Consider the following 20,342-nt stretch of genomic DNA (forward strand, 5'->3'; position numbering starts at 1 on the left):
GTAAGTAAGCTGTAAGGAATGAGCCTGCCAAATTTCAGCCTTTTACCTACACGGGAAGTTGGAGAATTAGTGATGAGTGAATCAGTCAGTCAGTCAGTCAGTCAGTGAGTCAGTGAGTCAGTGAGGGCTTTGCCTTTTATTAGTATAGATGTATATGTGTGTGTGTGTATGTATATGTGTGTGCTTATGTATGTGTGTATATATATGTTGATATGTGTATATATATATATGTATATATATGTGGATGTGTATATGTATATATATATGTAGATATGTGTATATGTAGATATGTATATATATGTATATGTATATATATGTTTATGTGTGTGTATATTATATATATAAAAGACAGCAACACTCATAACAATGACAACACAATTACATTGACAATCATGTTACGTTATTTTTAAAATGTTTCCTTTTTTTTTTCATAACCTCTTTAACACACTACTTCTCCGCTGCGAAGCGCGGGTATTTTGCTAGTATCAAATAAATTGCTAATTGGTATAAATCTCAGCTTAAGAAAATTGGCTCCTTTACAATTCCTCTTAGTGATGATATCATCAGGCCTTCTCCTACTTCAAGAAATCTTGGTGTCATTTTGCATTCCTCCCTTTCTTATTCTACCCACATAAGCCGCATTAAGAAAATTTCTTAATTCTACATCAGTAACATAACCCATTTTTACTCATTCCTTTCTTTTTCTGATGCTGAAAAATGTTTCCACCCTTTTATTAAATTCTGCATCAACTACTGTAACTCTGTAATGGGAGTAGCTCCTTCCAATCTGTTATCACATCTCAAGTTGAATCAAAACTCTGCTCCACGAGTCCTTACAGAGACCAGCAATAGCAAGTACATAACATCCATTGTGTTCTGCCTTAAAGGATTGATTATACAACTATATTACTATTACTACTACTGTTATAAAACTCTAAAACTCTATTATTATATATTACACTGTTATTATTACACCTCCTCCATCACTATGTTCCTGTTTACCCACCTGTGCTCTATGGGTAACAGAGCCTTCAGCTCTATTGCACCCAGATTTTGGAATAATCTCTCTACATTGAGGAGATCAGCTGACTCAATTGATTCTTTTAAAAAACAGCTAGAAAGTAATTTGTTCAGGAAGGCATTTAACATACTCTGACATTCTGACCGTTGTTTCAGATTACCCACTCTGTCCAGGTGCTTATGTTGATTTGCATGTATATTACAAATTATGTTATTTGCTCAGTGTTTTCTTGTAGTTTTCTGTGTATTTTATATTTTTATTCTGGTTTATTGTTTCTTATTATAACTCAAAGCTTTGTATTTCCTGTATTTATCTTTATTCAGTGTTTTATGAAGATATTATTTGTTTACAATTCCCTGTTATTCATTTTGAATTTCTATGAAAGGCTTTGATCATCAGAAAAGTGGCATATAAATAATACAGTATATACTCAAATTAGATTCAGAGAGTGTGTCTTGTGTCTTTTTAAGAAGGTTGATTGCTGCTTCCACTGTAGGGAGAGATTTCAGACCATCATCTACATAGAAGTCACGGTTCACAAAATGCTTTACTTCAGGATTGTCTTCCTTTATAGACTGCCTAAGACAGTAGATGGTGACTGCCAGAGAGGGACTGTTCCTAAAAATGTGAACCCTCATCATACGGTACTCGATAATGTCCTTGGACAGGTCATTTTCTGAAACCACAAGAAACTCAAGAAATTGCAATTTTCTTCTTTTTTATGAGGAAACAGTGAAACATTTGTTCAATTTCTGCTGTTATGGCCACAGCTTCTTTCTGGAAATGGATGAGGACTCCAAAAAGAGTATTCTTCAGATCAGGTCCCGTTAACAGAAGATTGTTGAACGACACTCCATTGAATTGGGTGCTGGAATCAAGCACTACACAGATGCTACCAGGCTTCTTTGGATGATAAACACCAAAGATAGGCAGAAACCATCGCTCTTCTTCCTCTCTAAGTGAAGGTGCTACTTCAGCATGACCATTCTTAAACACTTTCTCCATGAAGGTGAGGAAATGCTGTCTCATTTCTGGCTTTCTGTCCAAGCTGCATTTTAGCGACAAGAGATGGTTTATAGCCTGAACTTTGTTATCAGGCAGGTGCTATCTAGATGTCTTGAATGATAGTGGGGCTACCCAGCTGTTGCTGTCATCTCGTTTGAGACCCTGTTGCACTATTCGCAGAAATAAAATATTGTGGATGGAAGGGGCCACTTTGTTGTCATCGTTTGTCTGCTGGAACACTGTGGAGCCAAACTGCTAGCTTTCTTAATTGCCAGTAAGTTTACCTGTTGAGATCACTGTGGGAGTATCGTAAAACTGAGAGTGGCTATATTTCTCCTTTACGTGGAAGACACTCGGGCACGGCTCAAAGATAGATGGATATTCTTGCTTTGTCAAGCTAGTGCACAGTATGTTCACACTGATGGGGACATGGACATTGCATGGAAGACAAATCAGTTTTATGAACTGAAATGTCTTTCTGCTTGTTTGACTTCCAGGAAGTATTGTCTGTTTTACAAACAACAGGCATTTGACCCAAGAGACTGAAGCTTGGATCATTCCTGATCCTAGCTTGTTGGGCAATGAATTCCACAAAAACTCCAAAGGTAGGAAACAGAACATTACACTGCTGTTTGTAGTTCGATCCAAAGGGCAACCACTTCTCTTGCAGGTTATAAGGTAGCTTTTGAACTATTGGACTGATGCCCCGTGCTGTATCAAGATAGGACAGGCCTGGAAGGCCTCCATCTGCTTTGGCAGACTCCATTTCCATAAGTAAATCACTTAGTTTGTGTAAATTTGAATAATCTTTGTTTGATATTTTTGGAAAATTGTCAATACTTTGAAAAAGAGCATTTTCAATTACTTCAGGTGCACAAAGCACTCTTCTAATCTTTGCCATATCACTCGGAGCCCCCCTTCCTGGCTGATTAACATGGACAGCCCTAATTCATCTAGCATGCTCAGCTGACTCTTTTCCCAATCACTTAACCAAGAGATCCATTTCCTCGCTGGCTGTCAAGTCTAGATCTCTAACTGTGTTCCTGAATGACCGTTGCCAAGCTCTGTAGCTCTCTTGTTGGTCATTGAATTGGATGAGACCAGTGGTGACCAGCTCATGACAGGCAATGTATCTCACAAAGTCACATATATTTGAATCGTTGTGTCGGGAGTATGGAGTGGTGTGACTGAGCACTGAGGGAGGTGAAGGATTGTGAGCAACAGGTGGTGCTCCATGTGCACGTGGATTAATTTGCATATTCCAGGACGATGAAGCCACGTGCTGTGTGCACTGTGGTTCCTGAGCTTTTGCTGTTGCCAGCAGTGTCATGTGGGGGTCAGCTATGTCAGAGCTACAGTACTGTCTACGTTATATTGTAGGATTGGTACAGAATAAGAAAACACTGGCATTGTGTAAGTCTGTCTGATTTTGTCCTGAGTGAGTAGACTTGCTTCAGGTGCTGACTGCACGTCATCAAATTTCTTGGACTGTTCAATCACATATTCGTGTGTTTGCTGTACTGGGTCAAGAGGGGGTGTTTCAGATTTAAGTTTATAGCTACGTCGTTCACTACCATCAATAACAGCCTCTAAAGTGTCTGCTTCAGCGGCAGCAGCTTCTTTTTCCAACATCAGCATGTCCATTTCAGCCACTAATTGAGCTTTCTCTAATTTTATTTTTGTTTCCTTTTCTGTATAAGCCAAGCATGCTTTTGGCTGCTTCTGCTCGGGCCCTAGCTATAGCTGCAGCTGCTTTCATGGAACTGCTTGAACGTCTTGTGGAACCTGTAGCATAGGACCTGGTTTTTAATGTAACTGACTTCCTTTCCTCCATCGTTTGTGTTCAAATATACAGTATTAGCTTCTTGCTGTAAAGCTTGTCTTTTCACTGTCCTGCCTTCAACACAGACAGGCAGATTAACACTTCTCTTTATCCAAAACTCTATAGACGGTTGTTTCTTATCCACAGGTTTATTGGAATTTAAAGGGTGAAACTAAAACAGAGAAAAAAGATACAAAGTGTTAAGTGGCTTTGTATTAACAACAAACATATCCTCCAAATGTATATTACTGTGCCATTATATACATATCTCTCTATTATAAAAGAAAATCTTAAAATGAGACTATTGCTAAGAGATTTTTTCAAGTCCCGTGAGATGAGACTATTGGCAAGAGTTTTTTTCAAGTCCCGCCCTCCCATTTCAGGTTAACAGCCCATGTACATGGTCCTCTCACCTCTCATTCGTGTGAATGCTTTTGTCAGACACAGTTCCTGCACTCTCAGCTCTTATAAATTTTTACGCTTTCCTCACTTTAAGTTCCCAATAAAAAAAGACTTATTATGTCCAAATCTTATTGAAGAATTTCATCCCAAAGGGTTATCAACAGAAGAAATGAGTACACGGGCAATCCTAGCACCGAAAATGAAGCCAAACGAATTAACTGTTGAAAGAAGGATGTATCGTAATGTTATTGCGTAATTTATGCATGAGTGATGGGCTATGCAATAGGACAAGAGTAGTTGTATTCAAAATTGGTTGAACAATTCTGACGTAAAATTTTAACAGGCGACAAGAAAGGTAATGTAGTACATCTTCCGCGGATAACAATAGACACCAAAGGAGATGTTGATATGTCATTCGCATTAAAAAGTTTACAGTTTCCTGTTAGGATAGCTTTTTGCAATGACAATTAACAAATCACAGAGACAAACATTTGAAAAAGTCAGTTTATTTATTAGAGAGAAAGAACTGATATTCACTCACAGTTATACATTGAGTTGTCATGATGTAACTCCAAACACGGAATCAAAATTCAATGCGATATTGATGAAAAGTTAATTCCAATATTGTTTTTACTGAAGTTTTACAGTAAAAGTGTAAGTTTAAAAAGTATTTGCATGTTAATTTCTAAGCCAAACACAATGAAAACATATAACGCAATGAATATCTCTCATGCAACATGAAACATAATTTTCCTTCAATTTATTACATTTTACTATTTTTTACTATGGTTAATTACTCATTAATTACTCGCTGTAATATAAATAGTTTGTCTATTATGCATATGTAGCAATTCACATGATAATAACAATCTGTTTAAATTGTACGTCTGCTTCCCCATATGTGTAGTACCTGCCGGGGGTCAGCGAGCGAAGCAAGCAGAGGGTAGAGCCCCCTAGTTATTAATAAATTACTAAAGGGATCACTTCTATTTTGCAAATAAATATAAAGGAAGGATAATGATAAAATAAAATAATACTTATGGACGATGCAATCACAAGCATAAAGATAAGTACAAATGACAGCAGATTGTGACTGGTGTGCTTCCAAGAAAATGATAGCAGCCTTCATGATTCTTAAACTAACTTCCTGATTACCTCACATGAAAAGTTTTAACAAGTTGTAACAGAACATACTGTATGTATGTTACACAACGGACAAAGGGATGAATTTGCATGTGGTTTTATCTAAGAGAACCAAACTAGGTGACTATTAGTAATTGCTATGCATAACTGCTTATAGACTAATTCAATTTCACTGATACATGGAGCTATATGTTTTACCACCAAATATCAAGCTTCAGCATCTCACAAAATGTTACTGATAAAGAAATGCTGTGATTAAGCAATGACATCACCAAAAGGGGTTCATTCAGCTTTGAGAAGATAAAATGTGTCACATCTGCCACTCTGACAAATTATGGCAACCATGTTACAAGGGTTACTAGGATTTAAATTATGCTTTTCTGAGGCCATGCTGAATGCTCATAAATGTAAGTTATGTCAAGTTTTTGGGACATGCTGATTCTTCTTCTTCTTCTTCCATACCTATTCCCATTTTTATAGAAGGTTGCTATTATTCTTTTGGAATGGACATCTCCAGTAGAGATTTCGGCATGACTTTTACATCCAGATGCCTTTCCTGGCACCAACCCTTTCCACTGAAAAGATGAATTGCGACCAGACACAGAAGTTTAGGCTGACAAAGTGGAAGTACTAGCTTCAAAGAAAATTTCTACTTGATGCTTACTTCTAGACCGTATTTTGTGCTGCATTATGTTTCTGCCAGATTATGCTATTTCAACAGATCCACTGTATGTAGTGTGCAGAGACTTAATTGACATTAGCTTGAATTAATTGACAAGAAGATTACTGTAGGTTTACTTCTTTAATGGAATTACAACTAAACTTCAACACTATCTTTTTGTAATCCTACAGTTCTAACTTGTGCTTGCATGGTTGGTACTGACTTTGGTCTGGAAAGTTTTCTAATGCACCTGAAGGCAGATTTGTATCTTCATTCTGTTCACAAAGAACTCAAATAATGTTGGGCATTTCAAAGCTTATGGTACATATTTATGGGAAGTACTTTATTCTCCATGCAAATTACCAAGCACTGACTGTACTGCTGATATTCAAAAAACAGATTGTGTGGTAATGTGGAATGAGTGACAGTTGGCAAGTTGATTCTGCTTCTTCTGTAAGGTTGCTTACCTAGAACTTCTATATGTATTTCTTTGCTTTCATCAAAGCAAACTCATGTACCAAGTCCAATGGATTTAAGCAAAGGTGTAGATAGTAATAAGTACTGCTCTTTCAGGGTCTGATCATTTCTCCTGTTTGTTCTTGCTCTTGTTCTCATATTGACATGCATTCTGCCACATCTTTTATGGCTGCCTTTGCAGGATGACTCTGTACCTTATGACAGTCTTCAGGCAGTAAGCCCCACCAAAATTTTCATGCCAAAAGTGCCACTGAATACAATAATAAAAATAAATAGACTGTATTTTCTGAATAATTGTTTCAGAAAGATCATTCAGACTAGTGGTCCATCAATGTTCAAGATTTCTGTTTCTGTTGATGTCATAATTTTCATATCCTATTTTTAAAAAGGCTGAGTAAATAAAAGAGGCCTGATAGATGGGAGGAAGTGTCTCTTGTTTACAATCCAATCATGATTTTCATGATAACACACTTAGAAAAACTTTCTTCTATGCATGTATCCAGGCTATTGCTATATTTATTTCATTAAAGAGTCAGCCTATAGGAAAACTGCCCCTATAATTAAGATAAAGAAAAAAGTCATTTGGAACTGACAATAATTCTAATTTGAGAAAAGAGACACAATGAGTAAAATATTAACTTATTAACATGAGAAATAAAAAAAAAAGCCCAAATCTAAAAACATTCACTACACAACTGCAGGAAAAAAAGAAAAGAACAGAAATTAAACCCAAAAAGGATATAGTTAAAAGAAATCTAAACTCTAAACTACAACCCTATATTTTATTGCTCCTTGTCTCCAGCAGGAATCGCTTGCTCCCTGGATTGTTTTCTTTATAGAAATGCAGGACATACTTGATCCTGTATATATACCCCTTTAGTAACCATGGTGGAGACAATCAGATGAGAGAAACAGGGTACAATACAATAAAATACAGTTTATTTTTGTATAGCCCAAAATCACACAGGAAGTGCCATAATGGGCTTTAACAGGCCCTGCCTCTTGACAGCCCCCCAGCCTTGACTCTCTAAGAAGACAAGGAAAAACTCCCAAAAAAAAAAACCTTGTAGGGAAAAAATGGAAGAAACCTTGGGAAAGGCAGTTCAAAGAGAGACCCCTTTCCAGGTAGGTTGGGCGTGCAGTGGGTGTCAAAAGAAGGGGGTCAATACAATACAATGCAGTACACAGAACAGAACAATTCCTCAATATAGTAAGAAATAAAAAATATAAATTTTAGAAGTACAGAGCAGAATTTAGAGTAGATGATATATCCCATGATACGATTTGGATTTGTGTAGAGTCCTGGAGACCTCATCCTTCAAGCTGCCTCCCCCATTTGGCCATTCCACGGCTGAAACAGTGCTGGGCCAGCCAATCCGATGAAAGGACCCCTCTTTCCCACGATTCCTGCGATCCTCCATCTGGGATGACGTTTCCTTAGGCAGGCAAAACAACTTGGCAGGTGGGCCATGGCACCAAGTGCCACATTTGAGTACCGAGAAGAAAAATAGAATAAGTGAGGGTTAGTATACAATTATAACTGTCATGTTACTTATGTTTAAGTGCTAATGACTAACAACAGAGATGCAGTCTGTACAGTTAATCAGCAGCTCTAGTCAGGATATGCTAAACTGAAGTAGTGAGTCTTCAGCCGGGATTTAAAAGCTGAGACCGAAGGGGCATCTCTTATAGTAGCAGGCAGACCATTCCACAGTTTAGGGGCCCTGTAAGTAAAAGCTCGACCTCCCACTGTTATTTTATTAATCCTTGGAATCATAAGCAGACCGGCATCTTGAGATCTTAATGTGCGCTCAGGTTTGTAAGTCATGATAAGTTCAGACAAGTAAGCCGGACCTTGACCATTTAATGCTTTATATGTTAAAAGAAGGATTTTGAAATCAGCCCTAAACTTAACCGGGAGCTAGTGTAAGGATTTAAGAACTGGAGTTATGTGTTCGTATTTTCTTGTTCTTGTAATAATTCTCGCAGTCGCATTTTGGATTAACTGGAGGCTGTACAAAGAACAGTTTGAACATCCAGTGAACACCGCATTGCAGTAGTCAATCCTACTAGAGATAAATGCATGAATTAGTTTCTCAGAATCCTGTTTATTTAAAAAGCGCCTTAATTTCCTAACATTTTTAAGATGGAAGAAACATGTTTTGGACAACTTTGTAATATGCGCTTTAAATGACATGCTAGAGTCAAAGATAACTCCTAGATTGCAGGCTGATGCAGTAAAATTGACTGGGATTCCCACTGAGTTAAATGATGACAAAATATTGTTGTGATCAGCATCATTCCCTCCAACAATTAACATCTCTGTTTTATCTGTATTTAAAGACAAGTAGTTCTCATTCATCCACTCCTTTAATTCACTAACACAACTAATTAAAGACAGCATTGGAGAAACTTCATCTGATTTAAATGAAAGGTATAACTGGGTGTCATCTGCATACGAGTGAAAATTAACATTATGTTTCCTAATGAGAGATCCCAGTGGAAGCATGTAAAGTGAAAACAGCAAAGGTCCCAGTACTGAGCCCTGCGGGACACCATATTGAACTTCTGTGTATAATGATGGAGTACTGTCAGCACATTTCTGTACATATTGGAATCGATTTGATAAGTAAGAACTAAACCAAGCGAGCACAGTGCCTGTAAGCCCAACATCATTTTCTAGCCTGTGCAGTAAAATAGAATGGTCGATGGTGTCAAATGCTGCACTTAAGTCCAACAACATAATTACAGTGGACTTTCCTTCATCAGAGTTATATCAGAATGTCATTTACAACCCGTGTTAGTGCCGTTTCTGTACTATGACCAGTACGAAAACCAGATTGGAATTTCTCAAATAAATTGTAATGCGTAAGGTGTGTCTGAAGCTGACTGGCGACTACTTTTTCTAGTATTTTAGAGAGAAACGGTAAATTTGAAATAGGCCTATAATTATTTAGTATATGTGGGTCAAGGTCTGACTTTTTAAGTAATGGTTTAATGACTGACACTTTTAGTGTATCAGGTACTGTGCCATGCAATAATGAACTATTGATAATGTTTAGGATAGGCGCTGCAAGAACATCCATTGCACTTTTTACTAGTTTTGTTGGCACTGGATCTAGGGAACAAGTAGTGGGCTTCATTTTATAAATTAAACTTAAGACTTCCTGCTCAGTTACAGGATTAAAATTACTAAAGTGCTGAGTGCAACGTGAGACAGGGTCTGCTAAGCTAGTATTTGGTTTGTAGTGTGATGCAGAGATCTGGGATCTTATATTTTTAATTTTCTCATTGAAGAAGTTCATAAAGTCTGTACTGCTAATGTCTGTTGGTATTTTGCACTGTTGATCTGAATTTCCATTTGTTAATTTAGCCACTGTTCTAAACAGTACTCGAGGATTTTTATTATTGTTATCTATTAATGTAGAATAGTATTCTGACCGAGCTTTAAAGAGGGCTTTTTTATATTTATTAACACTCTCTGTCCATGCAATTTGAAAGACATGTAGCTTTGTTGTTCTCCATCTGCGCTCCAGTTTTCGACACTCTAATTTAAGAGCTCAAGTGTTTTCATTAAACCAGGGAGAGTTTCTATGTGCTTTGATCACTTTTGTTTTAAGGGGAGCCACTGTGTCCAGAGCATCTCTCAAGGTCACATTATAATGTGATGTTAGCTCATCTAAATTGTTTTTCGTGTTTACATTTGATGTTAACTGATCTAAATGGTTTTCCACAATTACACTCGACTTACTCAAAGTATCTATAAATTTTGAAGCAGAATTACAATCTAGATGTCGCACTGTCTTTGTTTTAATATGGGAGTGTGTTGGCAAGGGCAGGACTAAATCAAATGTAATTAAGTAATGATCGGAAATAACTTCATTTAATGGAGTAATAATTAAATTTTGAATTTCAACTTTGTAAGTTATAATTAAATCTAATGTGTGGTTATGATTATGAGTTGGACCTCTGACATTCTGACAAAATCCTACTGAATTTAACAAATAAGTAAAACATTTGCTAAAAGTGTCAGTTTCCACATCAATGTGTACATTAAAATCTCCCATCAGTACTACGTGATCATAATTTATAGCCAAGTCAGATAAAAGGTTGCTAAATTCAGACATGAACAATGAATACGGCCCTGGTGGTCTATAAACTAGCACTATAATTGTGTTGGAATCTGTTTTAATATTTAAAATGAATGCCTCAAAGGATGTAAAGTTGCCTAAATTTTTAGAAGTGATTTGCATTTTGTTACAATGAATTATTCCAAGGCCTCCTCCTTGACCTGAATCTCTAGACTTATGAAGGAACGAGTAGCCATCTGGTGACGCCTCAGCTAGGGGGACAGTGTCACATTTACTAAGCCAGGTTTCGGTGAGAAGACACAGATCAGATTTTGTACTTAATATAATATCATTTACCAAAACAGCTTTAGTGCCAAGAGAGCGAATGTTCAATAAGCAGCATTTAAAACTGTATGCTTCTTTCTGAATTGGTGATATACTTTTTGTTTTAATTTGTAGTAAATTTCTATTACAGATGCCCCTGGTGGAGGGTCTGGTTTTATCCCTTGGTCTAATTATACACCTTATTTTTTGGTTATCAGTTAATTTAAGGTTTGTATCAAGACTAAATTTACTGGATGCCCCAAGACAAGGATTATAGGATTATGGATAACAGCTTCAGGAAAGTAACAGGTGGGATAAACAACAGCCTGTAATTTAAGATCACATAACTGCGGCCTGGAAGTGCTCTAATCAGTCAACCAGGCTGTTTTGCTGCCATATTTTGGGATAATACATAAGATCCCCTCCAGTTAGGATGAAGACCATCTCTTCTGAAAAATCCAGGCCTTTCCCAAAAATCATCCCAATTGTTCACAAACGCTATGCTTTTGTTTGCACACCAGGGGCCTCATGTATAAACGGTGCGTACGCACAGAAATGTTGCGTACGAACCTTTCCACGCTCAAATCGCGATGTATAAAACCTAAACTTGGCGTAAAGCCACGCACATTTCCACGGTAACTCATTCCTTGGCGTACGCAATTTATCCGGACTGGCGGCACCCAGTGTCAAAGCAGTGCTACTGTTCCTGTGTGATCACCCTTTCTTTCTTAAATCCACATTCCTGGCACGGCTTTATAAATACACTGAAATTAACTGCATATTGTTTATTAGTGTAATGCATCTGATTGTAATTAACCTGTAGCAATATAATGGTCCAGGGAATAGCCATAGTATTCCAAATACCATAACTGCTTTAGCGTTGTAACTCTCACTGCATCTTCTTTCAGCTGATCCCATTAAGGTTTGCCACAGCAGATCATCTTTTTCCACATTACTCTCACTGCACCACTCGGAGTATTTATATCACTGTATCTGAGTGGGAAATCACAGCAGCAGCTGATTGGAAAGAGAATTATCAGTACACAGCATGAAGCAGATGCTGCCTGAGCCACAGCAAACGCTTTAGTCCCTGTACGGATTTCGCGGTTTAGAAACAGTTTCATCCCAAGAACACTAAACGCACTAAATCAGTCCATCAAGTGCTCCTTGTAGAAATGTTTGGACTTATAAGTACAATTACCCCACTGTAAACTTGCACTACAGTTATAATATTGCACAACCTGCGCCACTTTATAAAGCGCGTATTTACATGTGATGACAGTATTCATTTCTAAGACGAAATGCAGCAAAACATGTTGATTATATTATACAGATAAAACTTTAACTTCATTTAAATAATCTGTATTGTTAATAATTAAACATGTGAGGACACGGTGCCGCAGCGCTAGCTAGTTCAGTAATTGTTCCTGCCTTGCGCTGTATTCGTGCTGGTGCTGACGCGACACTGGAAAGATAGACGGATATAATAATTAAACACGTACTACTAAGATATTTCAATGTTCCATAAAAGTTTTGAAGAATCGAAGTTCTAAGCTTACAGATGGCTTCACGTCTATTACATAGCTTATTGTGTGGCGATTGAGTTTTTGGAGAAAGAAAAGTAAGGACAGGAATTGGAGGTTAGTACATTTGAAAGAGACAGTACTGCTGTGATAAATTATTTCATTGAAGGTTGCGCATGGCGCAGCAAGCCTCTTGCGTGAGACATGAACAAGCACTGCGCCACCGTGTTCCCATGTTTAATAACATGCTTTCATTCCTATCATCATGAAAACTATATCACGTATACATCTCAGTATTTTAATTATTCAGAGAGCTGTAATATCAAGAATGTAATGGATTATGTGTCCTGTCGGAGAAAGAGAAAGCCCGTTTAAAAAGCAGGTAGTGATTCATACACATAGAGCACATAGAAGATCAAATACAGAACAAAGCATTTAACATGCCACTTTAGTTACAATGGGATTTGAGAAACTAGTAAATTAAACGATTTTAAGATGAAGTTTATGATGTTCTACTTTAATGGCAAAATAAACTACGTGATTAAAGTGGAAATTTCGAGATTAAAGTTGACATTTCGTGCTTTTTTCCCCACTGTGTGCCTTTTTTTTTGTCTGTACCCTAATAAGCTTTCATATGACACTTAGACGGTGGGCTACGACTCGCTTTTTCACGCGACTTTGATATGTGATTTCTTTTTTATTTTGGGCACTGTGCGACATTGTGAAGTTGAGCCTTCGAGTTTCTCCGACACTCTGTCACTCGATCAGCTTCCTTTTGTTGATTATACCACTGTTTAAACCAACAAATAGTACGTTTTTCCTTTGCCTCCATTTGGTATTCGCTGAAATTCTTATATTTTCTCCCATGCTTTTCCCATTGTCTTTTCACAGAAGGCTATTTATATTGATTTGCATATTCAAAGAGGCGTAATTCTGGGAGGAGTTGGGGCGGGACAGAAGGCGCGTGCACGTGCGTTACTTTTCACGCAAATCGGGATTTATGTAGTAGAAGAACGTGAAAGTATGCGTGCGCACAGATTCCTGCATCTGGATTTTTCTGTGCGTACGCACAATCCCGCTTTTGTGCTTACGCCATGTTATAGTGTGAGTTCTACGCACGGCGTTATACATGAGGCCCCAGGTTTCTAGCCAGCAGTGAAGGGAATGCAATCTGCTATAAATCACATCCCCTCTATATAATCTTGGTAAGGGGCCAGATACAACTAAATTCCGAAATTTTCTTTTAGCTTTGATGCAAAGAGAGATGAAGTTCCTCTTTAATACCTCAGATTGCTGTGAATAAATATCATTTGTGCCGACATGCAGCAATAAGGTAGATACTTCATCATCGGCGACACGGTCCAATGCAGCCTCTACGCCAGAAATCTTGGCCCCTGCGAGGCACTTAACATGAACTGCTGGTTTAACATAGTTTGGAATTCTAACATTCTGCACTATGGAATCGCCAATTATGAGCACTTTCTTATTCTCAGTTTCCACAGGCGCGCTGCAAAGTGCTGAGAATCTGTTCTGGGTCCGAATTGGTGACCTGGGTGCCGGGGGACTACATTTTGGATTCTTAGACCCCCGTCTTACTGTTACCCACTCGCCCTGTGGCTGAATTGGTGCTGCGGACTTTGGCCGTGCACTGACTACAGTGGGACCAGGAGAGACTGAAGCCGAATCAGAAGTAGCCAAAGTGTCTAAACAAACCGAGTCAATCCAATTTTCGGTTTGCCTAATCGCTATCAGATTCCTAACGCGGTCTTCCAATTCGCGTATTTTCCCGACCAACTCTAAATTAACTAAACACTTTTGGCAGGTGAAGCTGTCTAAAATGTCGGCCGGAAAACCTTAACTGTACATGCTGCAGGACATACAACATATAAACGTGCCCTCAACGGGCAGAGAGCAGATAGAACTTACGTTTAGTATTGATGTCATCTTCTCCGTTTTCTGTAGTTTACTTAAGTGCTTTCTGCTTCAGAGACCGTCGGCTTCAGGTTTCTCACTGCCAGTTATTTCTTCTGGTCAGCTGCCGGCTTTACTTCCGATGAACTTGCACAAAAAGGGGGTAATGTGATGGGTGGCCACGGCCCTTACTTGTCCAAGATGCCAGCTGGATGGAAAGACCAGGGGCCTCATGTATAAACAGTGCGTACGCACAGAAATGTTGCGTACGAACCTTTCCACGCTCAAATCGCGATGTATAAAACCTAAATTTGGCGTAAAGCCACGCACATTTCCACGGTAACTCATACCTTGGCATACGCAATTTCTCCGCTCGGTTTTGCAGACTGGCGGCACCCAGCGTCAAAGCAGTGCTACTGTTCCTGTGTGATAACCCTTTCTTTCTTAGAACCACATCCACGAAGGCGGCTTTATCAAATACACTGAAATTAACCGCATATCGTTCATAAATTTAATGCATCTGATTGTAATTAACCTGTAACAATATAATGGTCCACAGAATGGTCAAACTACTGTTCCTGTGTGCTCATCCTTTCTTTCTTAGCTCCACATTCCTGACGCGGCTTTATAAATACACTGAAATTAACTGCATATTGTTTATTAGTGTAATGCATCTGATCGTAATTAACATGTAGCAATATAATGGGCCAGGGAATAGCCATAGTATTCCAAATACCATAACTGCTTTAGCGTTGTTACTCTCACTGCATCTTGTTCTTCTTTTTGCTGTTCCCGTTAAGGGTTGCCACTGCGGATCATCTTTTTCCATATTACAGTACTCTCACTCGCGTTTCAGAAACAGTTTCATCCCAATAACTATAAACGCACTCAATCAGTCCATCAAGTGCTCCTTGTAGAACTGTTTGTACTTATAAGTACAATCACCTCACTGTAAACTTGCACTACAGTTATAATATTGCACAACCTGCGCTACTTTATAAAGCGCGTATGATGACAGTATCATTTTTAAGATGAAATGCAGCAAAATATGTTGCTTATAGTATACAGATAAAACTTTAACTTCATTTAAATAATCTGTATTGTTAATAATTAAACATGTGAGGACATGGTGCCGCAGCGTATAGTTCAAGAATAGCTCCTGCCTTGCGCTGTATTCTTGCTGGTGCTGACGCGACACTGGAAGGATAGACGAATAGAATAATTAAACATGTACTACGAAGATATTTCAATGTTCCTTAAAAGTTTTGAAGAATCGGCGTTCTAAGCTTACAAATGGCTTAACGTCTATTACAGAGCTGATTGTGTGGCGATTGGAGAAAGAAAAGTATGGACAGGAATTGGAGGTTAGTACGTTTGAAAGAGACAGTACTTCTGTAATAAATTATTTCATCGAAGGTCGCACATGGCACCGCAAGCCTCTTGCGTGAGATATGAACAATCACTGCGCCACCGTGTTCCCATGTTTAATAACATGCTTTCATTCCTATCATCATGAAAATGATATCACGTATACATCTCAGTATTTTAATTATTCAGAGAGCTGTAATATCTCGAATGTAATGCATTCTGTGTCCTGTCGGAGAAAGAGAAAGAACGGAAGCATGTAGTGATTCACACACATAGAGCACATAGAAGATCAAATACAGAAAAAAGACTTTAACATGCTACTTGAGAAACTAGTAAAATAAACGATTTTAAGATGAAGTTTATGATGTTCTACTTTAATGGCAAAATAAACTACGTGATTAAAGTGGAAATTTCGAGATTAAAGTTGACATTTCGTGCTTTTTTCCCACTGTGTGCCTATGTTTTTTGTTTGTACCCTAATACGCTTTCATATGACACTCAGACGGTGGGCTACGACTCGCCTTTTCACAGCGACTTTGATATGTGATTTCTTTTTTATTTCGGGCACTGTGCGACTTTGTGAATTTGATCTTTCGAGTTTTTCCGACACTCTGTCACTCAATCAACTTTCTTTTGTTGATTATACCACTGTTTACACCAACAAATAGTACGTTTTTCCTTTGCCTCCACTTGGTATTCGCTGAAATTCTTATATTTTCTCCCATGCTTTTCCCATTGTCTTTTCACAGAAGGCTATTTATTTTGATTTGCATATTCAAAGAGGCGTAATTCTGGGAGGAGTTGGGGCGGGACAGAAGGCGCGTGCACGTGCGGTACTTTTCACGCGGATCGGGATTTATGTAGTGGAAGAACATGAAATTTTGTGTGCGCACAGATTCCTGCATCTGGATTTTTCTGTGCGTACGCACAATCCCGCTTTTGTGCTTACGCCATGTTATAGTGTGAGTTCTACGCACGGCGTTATACATGAGGCCCCAGGTGAGTACCAGGATGGCACTACCTTCCTCAGGATGCTAGAGGGCAGCCTTCCTTGGTAGCTTTGGCCCCATAGATTCCTGCAGGGCATGCTAGGAGCTAGAGTTTAGTACAGCCCTTTTGGGTTCCATCGGGGCAACCAGGGGGTGCTGCAGAGCCCTGCATTGGACTTCTACCACACCTGGGAGTGATTCCAATTAACGCTGATGAGCCACCTGGAGCACTCCCAGGACCAGCTTAAAAGGAGCCACCTCACTCCATTCACTGAGCCAGAGTCAGGAGGAAGAGGGACAAAGTTTACCATGGAGGAGTGGAGGTGGAAAAGAACTCTGTATTTGGTGCTGCTTTGTATTGTGCTGCTGTGGGGAGCGAGACAAGAGCGCTTCCTACTTGTAAATAAATGTGTGTTGTGTTTGAAATCATGTCTCTGCCTATCTGTGTTGGGGTTGGGGCAGCTAGAGCGCCTCTGGTTTCTTAAATGTATATGTATTTAATATGTTTTAAAATGCAGCTTTAACTCCTAATATACAATGAACTATAACCATATATACATACATATTCAGGTCAAAGAAGAGAAGCCATTGGAGCAGTACAATCATCATCCAGATCTTCAGTGGGAAATGTTGATGACTGTATGTCCTTATAGCTTCTAGCTTCATCATTATAAATACCCACGCATTGTGCATATTCAATGAGCTTATTATGAAACTTGCCAGGTATGGATAACTACCATCTAAACCATGTTATGTATGGACTGTGCTCTTCGAAGACCCAAATAGCGCAATTTTCTGTATCTATTGTGATAAGGACGCTGTATAGCGCCTGACCCAACACAGACTCACACTGAGGCACGTGTAAAAACACAAAGGACTTTTATTTTTCTTCAGCTGGAGGGCACATCTTCCCCGTGAACCCCCCCAGCCACAACACAGTCCAAGTAAGCACAAATCAAAACCACACATACACTCCTGTTTGGCACCACCACTCCTCCTTGGCAACCTCGTCCTCTTCCTCCCGATTCTGGCCTTGAGTGGTGGTTGCTGGTCCTTTTTATAGCCCACCCGGAAGTGCTCCAGGTGCTTGATCACCTGTTCCTGTTTGCACTTCCGGGCAGGGCTGTAGAGTTATCCAAGCTGGCTCCGGAATCCATGCAGCACCCCCTGGCGGCCACCCCAGATCCCCACAGGGTTGTGGAGAACTCCATCTTCCGTGGAACCCTGCAGGAAACTGAGGCACCATCGTCAGCCAGGGAGGCTGCCACCAAGCATCCTGGGGGAGGTACTGAGGAGCTCATGGCTGCTCCCCTAGAACATAAGTAGAAGGGACATCCCGAGCATGGGACCCGGTCACCCTCCACACTATGTACAGTGCAATTACTCTAATCACTCATGGCCACTGCCTGAAATCAATAGGTCAGGCATGCTTTAATCAACCAAAATTCCTGCTTGAAAGAATTGTTCCTACATCAGCAGCATGTATGCTAAACAATTAGGCTCACAAATCACAATTATCAAACAGATATTTTTAATTTCTGGTTACACTTTTCTTGATGCCCAAACATTACAGAGTGTTTGTTTTTAATGGCACTGCAATAAAGAACTACACCAAGAGACTGTTAGGATGAGAATGCATATTTTTGGAACATCATGTCACCAATAGTGGCCCTGTATGGATTTAAATGGGTTGCATGTGAACTGGGAAAAAGATATGTCTTTTTGATGATGTAAGTCAATTTTATTGATGTAAGTCAATTTATTGAGAAAGAATTAAATGTTGATGGTGCCTCTAAATCATTTTATATCACAGCTAGGAATAATGGAATAGGACTTCGGTTCTATTTTGTAGATTTCCTGAACCGGGGCCATGATTAAGAGGGACTGCCGAGGTCATTCATATTGCTCAGCTAGAGGTGAAATTCTTGGAGCAGTGCAACATAAGGGACAGCAAAAGCATTTGCCAAGAATGTTTTCATTAATCAATAATCTGTAGTACTAGGGTGTTGTACCGTGTTAGCCATTATGAATGTAGAGAAAAGCCAAGCAAAATGACACCTTTTATTGGCTAACTAGAAAGATTACAATATGCAAGCTTTCGAGGCAACTCAGGCCCCTTCTTCAGGCAAGATGTAATACAGAAACTGAAGTTTCCTATGTTTATATACACACTCTAGGACAAGAAACAACATTGGTAAATATTTAAATGAGAGATTTTGTATGTAAAAAATTAATAGATTCATTCAGGCTAGGGTTAATTTAGCAAGAGAGAAAAGAACAATGTATTGTCAAGATCTCTGGATAAGATAACTGTCCAACAAAGTCTTTTGAAGTTTGTAATGAGTTTTTTCAAAACAATGTGGGTCTGTAGACAGGTTGTCTGTCATTCTGAGAGATGTAAACAATCCTCATATCTGGCCATAAAACTCTTGTCTTTATTCAATCCATATTATAAAGTATTAAATTTTAGCATGAGTTTAACTTCCCATTCTTTTCTCTCTTGCTGTGTTTTGAAGTTGCCCATAAGCACTGTGACCTTAAAGTCCTTCTCACAGTGTCCATGGCTGTTGAAGTGGGCCGCCACAGGAACATCTGTGTTGCCATGTTTAATGTGGAACCTGTGTAAGTTCATTCTCTGGCGGAGTGTTTGTCCAGTTTCTCCCACATAGAGTGCAGTGTCAGGACATTTCATGCAGAAAATTAGGTAGACTACATTAGATGATCTGCAGGAAAATGATCCCTTGATGTGATGTTCAAGTCGGCAGTGTGGTATAACTATACGGTCTGTATCATAGATGTGGGCACATGTTTTGCATCTTTTCTGTAGGCATGGAGATGTGCCATTTTCTGTTGGTTCACTTAGGGAGCCTCGGACAATTAATTGTTGAAGGTTTGGTGGTTGTCTGTATGCCAGGAGGGGAGGTTCAGGAAATACATTTTTCAGTGTTTGGTCATTGTTTAGTATTGGCTGAAGTTCTTTTATAATTTTTCGAAGTGTTTCAAGATGTGGGTTGTAGGTGACAACAAGGGGGATGCGATCCTTGTTGTCTTTGTTTTTATATTCCAGAAGGTTGTCTCTGGGTATGGCAGTAGCTCTTCTTATTTGAGTGTCTGTTGTTTTCGGGGTGTAACCTTGTTTGATGAAATCTTGTCTGAGCTCCTGCAGTTGTTGATCCCGGTCTGTTGGGTCTGAGCAAATACGATTGTACTGTATTGCTTGGCTGAAAATAATGGAGCGCCTTATATGCTTGGGGTGGAAGCTATCATTTTTCAGGTAGGTCCGTCTGTCTGTCGGTTTGTGAAAAATAGAAGTTACAAGGGTGTTGTCTTTCAGTCGAACGGTGGTGTCAAGGAAGCTGACTTCTGTTTTTGAGTAATTCAGCTTCAGCTTTATGTTGGGGTGAAAACAATTATATTCATTATGAAAATGGAGGAGGTCCTTTTCACTGGCAGTCCAGATTATGAAGATGTCATCTATGTAATGGAGATACAACATTGGTTTTACAATGCACATTGACATGAAATCTTCCTCCAATTTTGCCATAAAAAGATTTGCATAGTGAGGTGCAAACCAACATCCCATTGCAGTCCCCATTTGTTGTAAGTAGCAATCCTGTCCAAAAGAG

Source organism: Erpetoichthys calabaricus, chromosome 6, assembly GCF_900747795.2.
Source record: "Erpetoichthys calabaricus chromosome 6, fErpCal1.3, whole genome shotgun sequence".
NCBI lineage: Eukaryota > Metazoa > Chordata > Cladistia > Polypteriformes > Polypteridae > Erpetoichthys > Erpetoichthys calabaricus.